Source organism: Schistocerca piceifrons, chromosome 8, assembly GCF_021461385.2.
Source record: "Schistocerca piceifrons isolate TAMUIC-IGC-003096 chromosome 8, iqSchPice1.1, whole genome shotgun sequence".
Taxonomy (NCBI): domain Eukaryota; kingdom Metazoa; phylum Arthropoda; class Insecta; order Orthoptera; family Acrididae; genus Schistocerca; species Schistocerca piceifrons.
In genome coordinates, this window is record NC_060145.1 from 402,195,277 (window position 1) to 402,204,709 (window position 9,433).

The 9,433-nt window shown below is 41.9% G+C and overlaps 1 pseudogene; it reads right to left on the reverse strand.

Moving 5' to 3' along the window:
• Positions 1–9,113: 9,113 nt before the first annotated feature.
• On the reverse strand, positions 9,114–9,231 carry LOC124712576 (annotated as a pseudogene).
• Between the last annotated feature and the right edge of the window lie 202 nt (positions 9,232–9,433).

The following is a 9,433-nucleotide window of genomic DNA, read 5'->3' on the forward strand; positions in this document are numbered from 1 at the left end:
TCTCAGAGTAGCACTTGCAACCTACGTCCTCAATTATTTGCTTGACGTATTCCAATCTCTGTCTTCCTCTACAGTTTTTGCCCTCTACAGCTCCCTCTAGTACCATGGAAGTCATTCCCTCATGTCTTAGCAGATGTCCTATCATCTTGTCCCGTCTCCTTATCAGTGTTTTCCACATATTCCTTTCCTCTCCGGTTCTGCGTAGAACCTCCTCATTCCTTACCTTATCAGTCCACCTAATTTTCACCATTGGTCTATAGCACCACATCTCAAATGCTTCGATTCTCTTCTGTTCCGGTTTTCCCACAGTCCATGTTTCACTACCATACAATGCTGTACTCCAGACGTACATCCTCAGAAATTTCTTCCTCAAATTAAGGCCGGTATTTGATATTAGTAGACTTCTCTTGGCCAGAAATGCCTTTTTTGCCATAGCGAGTCTGCTTTTGATGTCCTCCTTGCTCCGTCTGTCGTTGGTTATTTTACTTCCTAGGTAGCAGAATTCCTTAACTTCATTGACTTCGTGACCATCAATCCTGATGTTAAGTTTCTCGCTGTTCTCATTTCTACTACTTCTCATTACCTTCGTCTTTCTCCGATTTACTCTCAAGCCATACTGTGTACTCATTAGACTGTTCATCCCATTCAGCATATCATTTAATTCTTCTTCACTTTCACTCAGGATAGCAATGTCATCAGCGAATCGTATCATTGATATCCTTTCACCTTGTATTTTAATTCCACTCCTGAACCTTTCTTTTATTTCCATCATTGCTTCCTCGATGTACAGATTGAAGAGTAGGGGCGAAAGGCTACAGCCTTGTCTTACACCCTTCTTATTACGAGCACTTCGTTCTTGGTCGTCCACTCTTATTATTCCCTCTTGGTTGTTGTACATATTGTATATGACCCGTCTCTCCCTATAGCTTACCCCTACTTTTTTCAGAATCTCGAACAGCTTGCACCATTTTATATTGTCGAACGCTTTTTCCAGGTCGACAAATCCTATGAAAGTGTCTTGATTTTTCTTTAGCATTGCTTCCATTATTAGCCGTAACGTCAGAATTGCCTCTCTCGTCCCTTTACTTTTTCTAAAGCCAAACTGATCTTCACCTAGGGCATTCTCAATTTTCTTTTCCATTCTTCTGTATATTATTCTTGTAAGCAGCTTCGATGCATGAGCTGTTAAGCTGATTGTGCGATAATTCTCGCACTTGTCAGCTCTTGCCGTCTTCGGAATTGTGTGGATGATGCTTTTCCGAAAGTCGGATGGTATATCGACAGACTCATATATTCTACACACCAACGTGAATAGTCGTTTTGTTGCCACTTCCCACAATGATTTTAGAAATTCTGATGGAATGTTATCTATCCCTTCTGCCTTATTTGACCGTAAGTCCTCCAAAGCTCTTTTAAATTCCAATACTGGATCCTCTATCTGTTCTAAATCGACTCCTGTTTCTTCTTCTATCACATCAGACAAATCTTCACCCTCATAGAGGCTTTCAATGTATTCTTTTCACCTTCCTCTGCATTTAACAGTGGAATTCCCGTTGCACTCTTAATGTTACCACCGTTGCTTTTAATGTCACCAAAGGTTGTTTTGACTTCCCTGTATGCGGAGTCTGTCCTTCCGACAATCATATCTTTTTCGATGTCTTCACATTTTTCCTGCAGCCATTTCGTCTTAGCTTCCCTGCACTTCCTATTTGTTTCATTCCTCAGCGACTCGTATTTCTGTATTCCTGATTTTCCCGGAACATGTTTGTACTTCCTCCTTTCATCAATCAACTGAAGTATTTCATCTGTTACCCATGGTTTCTTCGCAGCTACCTTCTTTGTACCTATGTTTTCCTTCCCAACTTCTGTGATGGCCCTTTTTAGAGATGTCCATTCCTCTTCAACTGTACTGCCTACTGCGCTATTCTTCATTGCTGTATCTATAGCGTTAGAGAACTTCAAACGTATCTCGTCATTCCTTAGTACTTCCGTATCCCACTTCTTTGCGTATTGATTCTTCCTGATTAATGTCTTGAACTTCAGCCTACTCTTCATCACTACTATATTGTGATCTGAGTCTATATCTGCTCCTGGGTACGCCTTACAATCCAGTATCTGATTTTGGAATCTCTGTCTGACCATGATGTAATCTAATTGAAATCTTCCCGTATCTCCCAGCCTTTTCCAAGTATACCTCCTCCTCTTGTGATTCTTGAACAGGGTATTCGCTATTACTAGCTGAAACTTGTTACAGAACTCAGTCTTTCTCCTCTTTCATTCCTTGTCCCAAGCCCATATTCTCCTGTAACCTTTTCTTCTACTCCTACAACCGCATTCCAGTCGCCCATGACTATTGGATTTTCGTCCCCCTTTACATACCGCATTACCATTTCAATATCCTCATACACTTTCTCTATCTGTTCATCTTCAGCTTGCGACGTCAGCATGTATACCTGAACTATCGTTGTCGGTGTTGGTCTGCTGTCGATTCTCATTAGAACAACCCGGTAACTGAACTGTTCACAGTAACACACCCTCTGCCCTATCTTCCTATTCATAACCGAATCCTACACCTGTTATACCACTTTCTGCTGCTGTTGATATTACCCGATACTCATCTGACCAGAAATCCTTGTCTTCCTTCCACTTCACTTCACTGACCCCTACTATATCTAGATTGAGCCTTTGCATTTCCCTTTTCAGATTTTCTAGTTTCCCTACCACGTTCAAGCTTCTGACATTCCACGCCCCGACTCGTAGAACGTTATCCTTTCGTTGATTATTCAATCTTTTTCTCATGGTAACCTCCCCGTTGGCAGTCCCCTCCCGGAGATCCGAATGGGGGACTATTACGGAATCTTTTGCCAATGGAGAGATCATCATGACACTTCGTCAAATACAGGCCACATGTCCTGTGGATACACGTTACGTGTCTTTAATGCAGTGGTTTCCATTGCCTTCTGCATCCTCATGTCGTTGATCATTGCTGATTCTTCCGCCTTTAGGGGCAATTTCCCACCCCTAGGACAATAGAGTGCCCTGAACCTCTATCCGCTGCTCCGCCCTGTTTGACAAGGCCGTTGGCAGAATGAGGCTGACTTCTTATGCCGGAAGTCTTCGGCCGCCAATGCTGATTATTTATCAAAATTTAGGCAGTGGCGGGGATCGCACCCGGAACCGGAGACGTTTTGATTATGAATCAAAGACGCTACTCCTAGACCACGGGTTCCTTACTTAGAATTACTTAAAGGATTCGAACATGCGACCGTAGCGGTCACGTGGTTCCAGACTGAAGCGTCTAGAACCTCACGGCCACACCGGCCGGCAGAACGCTATTCAAATACAAGCTCTGCAACCAAGTATTCTCTGTACATTGTAAGTTACCAGCTGTCCTCAATTGGGTTGCTTCAGAAGAAGTACAGATGCTGAACACTGATACTTTCCCAGATTGGTTGTTGATAGACCATCTCCTTTTAATTGCAGTTTCGTTGGCAGATCGTTTTATGCCCTTATATCACAGTCACATACTGTTCCTGCAGCATTCCATTCAGACAGAACGCGGTCGGTTGATGCGCTCGCTTCTCTGCGGCGGCAAGAATACTGATTTTGCGGGTCGATTGACAGGCTACATCCCTGAGAAATCAGCTGTTCGCTCGATGCAGATCAGCCTGGTTACATGTCTTCATGTTCAAGATTCTATAAACATATCCACCACTCGAAGCACAGTTTTAAGAACCCAAAAACACTCATGTATTAATTCAGTGATGTGATGCTTGCAGCAAATAGCTCAATCACAGAAAATTAAAATTGTCTTTAGACGCCATACCAGAGACCGATATTCAGAAACCAAACACCCGACTCTGAAGAGGGGCCTAACACAAGGGTGCAGAACACATCACACTGACTCTCACAACCATTGCCTCCTGTAAGAAATTTGGTGCTGCTTGGTAATGAACTAGATTACCCTCTTCATCTAGAAGCATCATTCAAAAGTACTCCCTGTCGGAGAAACTTATTTCGTTCATTTATTCTTCCTGATATGGTTGAATCGCTGATTTCAGAAACAATACTTATTCACAATTTGTCGGTTTTGAGTTAAGCGTGCAGCTCTGTTCTGTGAGTGCAGCTCTCTCGGTTGGTAAGAGAAATAGTATTTGACCCGCACTATCTGTGGGATTTCTGGACCGGTAAAATTTAGAGTGAGCAGAGAAAGCACACTTGTCCTGCAGAAGCGGTTCTGTACGCAGGGTTTATAGAAGTGAAAAATGTGACAAACGAGCTCTCGCACCAATTCTTTTTCGGGAGAAGTGTGTGAAACACATGTACTTTTTTATCATGCAACATATCTCCTGATGAATCAATTCGACATTGCAGGACAATAAAACGAAAGAAGGGAATGAGGAATGTAGAACCTGAACACGAGAAGATTGAAAGGGTGCGTACTAAAGGGCAGGATTACGAAAACGCCAGTGAGAAAATATGCCGAAGAAACAAATTGGCGATGACTGCAAGTAGGTACGTAACCATTATACATTGTTACGTACAGTTTTGCGTTAATTAGTAATAAGCAGAATTCTGGTACTTCTGATTCACACAGAATATTTATCTCACTTTACAGATGTTCTCGATGGTGCTTTGAGAAAGTTAACGAAAACGCAAGGACAGAGGTCTTCACACATTTTTATGACATGGACTCAAATAATGCACAAGATTTATCTCCAATGGCTGATTACTGTCTAAGACGCTCACGAAAAATAGAAAATGATTCTAATAAAAAACTTAGACGGCAAAACTTCGGGTACTCTGTGAATTCTAGAACCGGAAAAGTGAAAGTATGTAAGCAAGCATTCCTAAACATGAATCTATGATGAAAGTGAGAGTACGAAGACTTATCAAACTGCTCGCACTAGGCAAGTCATCTACCGACCAAAGAGGTCAAAATTGTTCAGGCAGTGCGAAAATTGGTAGAGAAACAAACGCTATTATTGAACATACTGTATTAACTCCTGTCCGCAAAAAGTAACCCACTGTCTCTCGAGAGCGCCATTATTTACAAGAACAGCTTAATGTAAAAATTATGCATGAACAATTTCAAGTGAAATATCCCAACATGGCTGTAAAACACGAGTACTTTCTGACAATATTCCAAGAGAGATTTCACTCTCTTTCGGAAGAGCGCAGGTTGACACATCTGGCAAATGTGAAGAACTGTCAACTAAAATGAAAAGTACAATGCTTAATGACACATCGAAACGGGTACCTTCTGCAGAATTCGTCATGCAAAAGAAACGGCCAGATAAGTTTTCTCCCATTAGTGAAATTAAGTGGAAGTGCATTGATGACGAAGTAGAAGGCATTGCTATTGACTTCAACCAGAATCTATGCTCGCCAACAGGTCAAGATGTCTCCTCCTACCTTCAGCTTCCTGCTAATGTCTCTAATATACACTATGTGAAGATCGTGAATCAAAATTCTACGTCTACCATGAAGGAACGGCAAAGAAGACCCCCAACGAGGTGTGTTCTTTCTTATTAGATTTCACCACAAACAACATCCCAAAAAACATTAAACTTCTGCATGTCTTTTCAGATGGTTGCCCCGGGCAAAAAAGGAATCATACCGTCTTAAGGTTTTTCCTGGCTTTGGCAGCCTCAGAGCGATTTCTCACAATTAATCATTATTTTTCTGTACGTGGATATTCATTTCTGCCTGCGATATGGACTTCGCGGTAATGAAGAAAAAAATCCGCTCAGTGGATAGGGTGTATCATCAATCAATTTGTTGAACTGATTGCAATCTCAAGTTCGAAAGTCAGTAAATTCCAAGTGAAGGTAATTTCAACAAGCGATAATCTTGCATTCAGAAACTGGTAGCCTACATTTTACAAAAAGAATACCATCTCTCTAGAGAGTGCCTGTACAAAGGTGCCCAGGGATCAGGAGCAGACATTTGCGGTGTCCGAATTCCTTGAATATGAATACAAGAGTAATACTCTTCGTATTGTAATTGGGAAGGTTTATATCCAAAGACCTGTCGTGCACTGTTTCCGTCTTGGTGTTGACTGTAACTCTTCAGTCGCTTTTCCCAAAGAGAAATCATGTAACACTTGTGTGCCAATAAGTTCGGAAAAAGTTGCTGGCATCAGTAAATTAGAAGGGTACATACTAGATACATTCCAGGCATTGTACGGCATGATATATAACTCATAAACTGTTGAAGGTGGAGATATGGACCATGAGAAGAATAAAGGACAGCATAATGTAAAACAATGTGAAGACTGATTTAGTTTAAAATACGACTGTGCAGCTTCGTATAGCTCATAAAGTTAAAAACTGAAAAATTGAAAAAGTGTGCTAATGATATACTATTTTCCTGCTATTGTGCATTATTCTATAACTATTTCTCTATTAAATGATGGCCATGTTTTCCTTTGAAATTAGTATATGTTTATGAAACAATTGTCCCGACTTTAAAAATGAAATACTTCCCTTTCAGCAAGATCCCTGTAATCGCATCTAAAAATACATACATACACACCATTGAGATTGTGCACTATGTTTCTACAATTAAGGGCCAACGCGTGAAATTAAAATGTTTTGTGCGTTTTTCTGAAAAGCAGCCTCTGTGGACATGCGTTGCTTTTGAAATCAGCGATTCTTTTAGATACGAGACTTTCTATTAACCTAGATTTCTTTAATGTGCTCCATTTGTGAGGAAATCCTATGGAAAACTAAAATAAGTTTTATCATAAAATCCCAGAGTATGAGTAATTAAAATTCGAGAATCAGTTGTGAACGTCACCGGACAGCAGTTTAACTATTAAAAGCGTAATTAGTCACGCAAAATATATAAATATATGTCAAATAATCTCACATATACTCTTATATCATGTTGAATTATCAAAGAAAACCAGTTTTGTATGCATTATATCAACAAAAATGTTCAGTTTAAGCATTCAAATTAGTCATCACAGTCTTCTCCAGTTAGCCTAACTAACTTCATTCAGAATAATACTTCCTCGAATCTCCATGAAGATAGAGAGATCGTTTCCCGGGTATCCTAATAATTATACACCGGGCTTCAGAATTCTTAAAATTACAAAGAGACCCGTTCTTCTCGACAGGAGGTTAACCACTAATCTCTTCCTCCTTGGTTCTTTTGTTCAAGAGTTGTAAGCGTGGATGATTTCTTAATAACAATTTCTCGTACATTTCATACCGTCGTATTTTGATCAGCTTCTTGCCGTCATCATGTTTCGTCTTGTATGCTTTCTCTGTCAAAATCTGACCTCTCCTTCCCATTGCTTTTTGTTGCGACCATGGAATAGGATCGAAATTATGGCAAAAGTTTTTTTGTGTAACTACATCAAGGTGACGTGTATACCTATGTATTGCCCCGGATTTTTCTTCAAATACCCCCACGTATTAATTCAAGAGGACAAACAATTGCTTCCTTTGCTCGCCAGACAGATGCTCTGGGTCTTTTGTTTTCAGTTGCACTTGTGTCGTATCTCGAAAGCCTTACAGTCCAAAGTCGGAATGCCAATCAGAAAAAATAGCCATGAGCGCAGAAGCAATCGTCCCAACGACGCACCCGTTTGCTAAAACACGGTGTCCTGCTGCGTGACGAAGTCCATATCTGCCTGCTGACAGGAATCGCCAACCCTACAAGGCGTTATTAGGGGGCCGAAGCCGTGAAAATCACATGGAGAGACATCCGGACTACAGGGTGGGTGCTCGAGTGTGTCTCACTTCAGATGGCTTAACCTGTTCGTTAACGAAATTTGCGGTATGGGGACGTGCGTTATCATGAGGCAGCAGAATCCCTCGTCGCACACCGTCCCACAACGGTGGTTTCCGAAGAACATGCTGCCCAATACACGTACTTCATTCTCCGATGAATGTCTACCGGTATTTGTCTTTCGGCAGCCAAGAAAAGAATAACAGCACGTTGGTCCTGTTTGGACCTATTTGGTAATAATATCGTCATAGTTCACGTTTCCGCATTTACCGCACGCAGATCGGAAAGATGGGAATGCCGCACCAATCCCTTGCGTTCGTGTCGGTGCTTATGTATTCGCATCGAGTTGCTTATACGCGGCACCAGTGTCCTCAGACGAAAACGTTTTGATTGTGCCCTTTGACTTCCTCGACAGTGCTATCGTTCTGCAACGTTCTTTGGCAATCAAGTTAATCAGAGTACCATGGGAGAACTTTCTCAACTTTTGCTCTTGTGCCATCGATCAGAAAGGAGATCTCGCTCGTAGGAAAGTCGGTCATTATGATCTTCTCTCAGATAAACTCAAAACCCCGAATTCAGTACAAATGTAGAAAGTCTTCCAGAAGTCGAGGTACACGACATCAACGTACACGCAGTAGAGTTGGGCAACTAGCTTAAAAACCTGTAGATAAGATAAAGAGGATATAAAATCCTACGAAACTGTGCTCCTTTTAGATTCTTTGGGTCGCTGGTTAACAATCCGATATTGGAATTACAAAACAGAAAATGGCGGATCCAGTTTGGCGAATCGAAAATAATTCGAGAAAATAATTGGGTATTAAGCATTTTGAGATCATCGATGACAAATTAGAAGTAGAAATTTCCGTATTGCCGCTATCAGATTGTCCACTGGGAGAAGCTCTTTTACCTCAGGTGGTATCTGGCATCTTCACTTGTATGTTCTTGACTCTCGAATTGGACGGATCCGAAGACGCTAGAAGCCGAAGGAATTGGACACACATCATTGTCTCACCGGGACATTTGCGTTTTAAAATCTTCTCGGTAACGCCGTCTGTCCTTATCCCTAGCTTTCTGCAATAGCCGACCAATTGGCAACGAAGCAACTTCCATTATGGCACATCTGTGAATCCAAACCACCTAGACTGATGTCAGCATCCGACATTAACTCCTCCCGAACAGGCCATGAAGTCCCAACGGCACCGATCGGCCGCCGTGTCATCCTCAGCACACAGGCGTCACTGGATGCAGATATGGAGCGGCATGTGGGCAGCACACCGCTCTCCTGGCCGTGTGTCAATTTCTGAAACCGGAGCCGCTACTTCTCAGTCAAGTAGCTTCTCTGTTTGCCTCACAAGGGCTGAGTGCACCCCGCTTGCTAACAGCGCTCGGCAGACCGGATGGTCACCCATCCAAGTTCTAACCCTGCCCGACAGCGCTTAACTTCGGTGGTCTGACGGGAACCGGTGTTACCACTGCGGCAAGGCCGTTGGCAAGCGTCCTGCATTACTGCTGAATATTCTGAGTCCGGTCTTATTGGCATCTGACCTACAAGAATTATACATTACTTTCAGCGTTGTTGACAGACATTCTTTAGTTCCTCTGTACAGAATTCGAATAGTCCTGCGACATTTCGCGAAAGAAAGCAATCTTACTATCGGAAATTTTAATGTTGTAAAAGGTAATTATTTGGCAA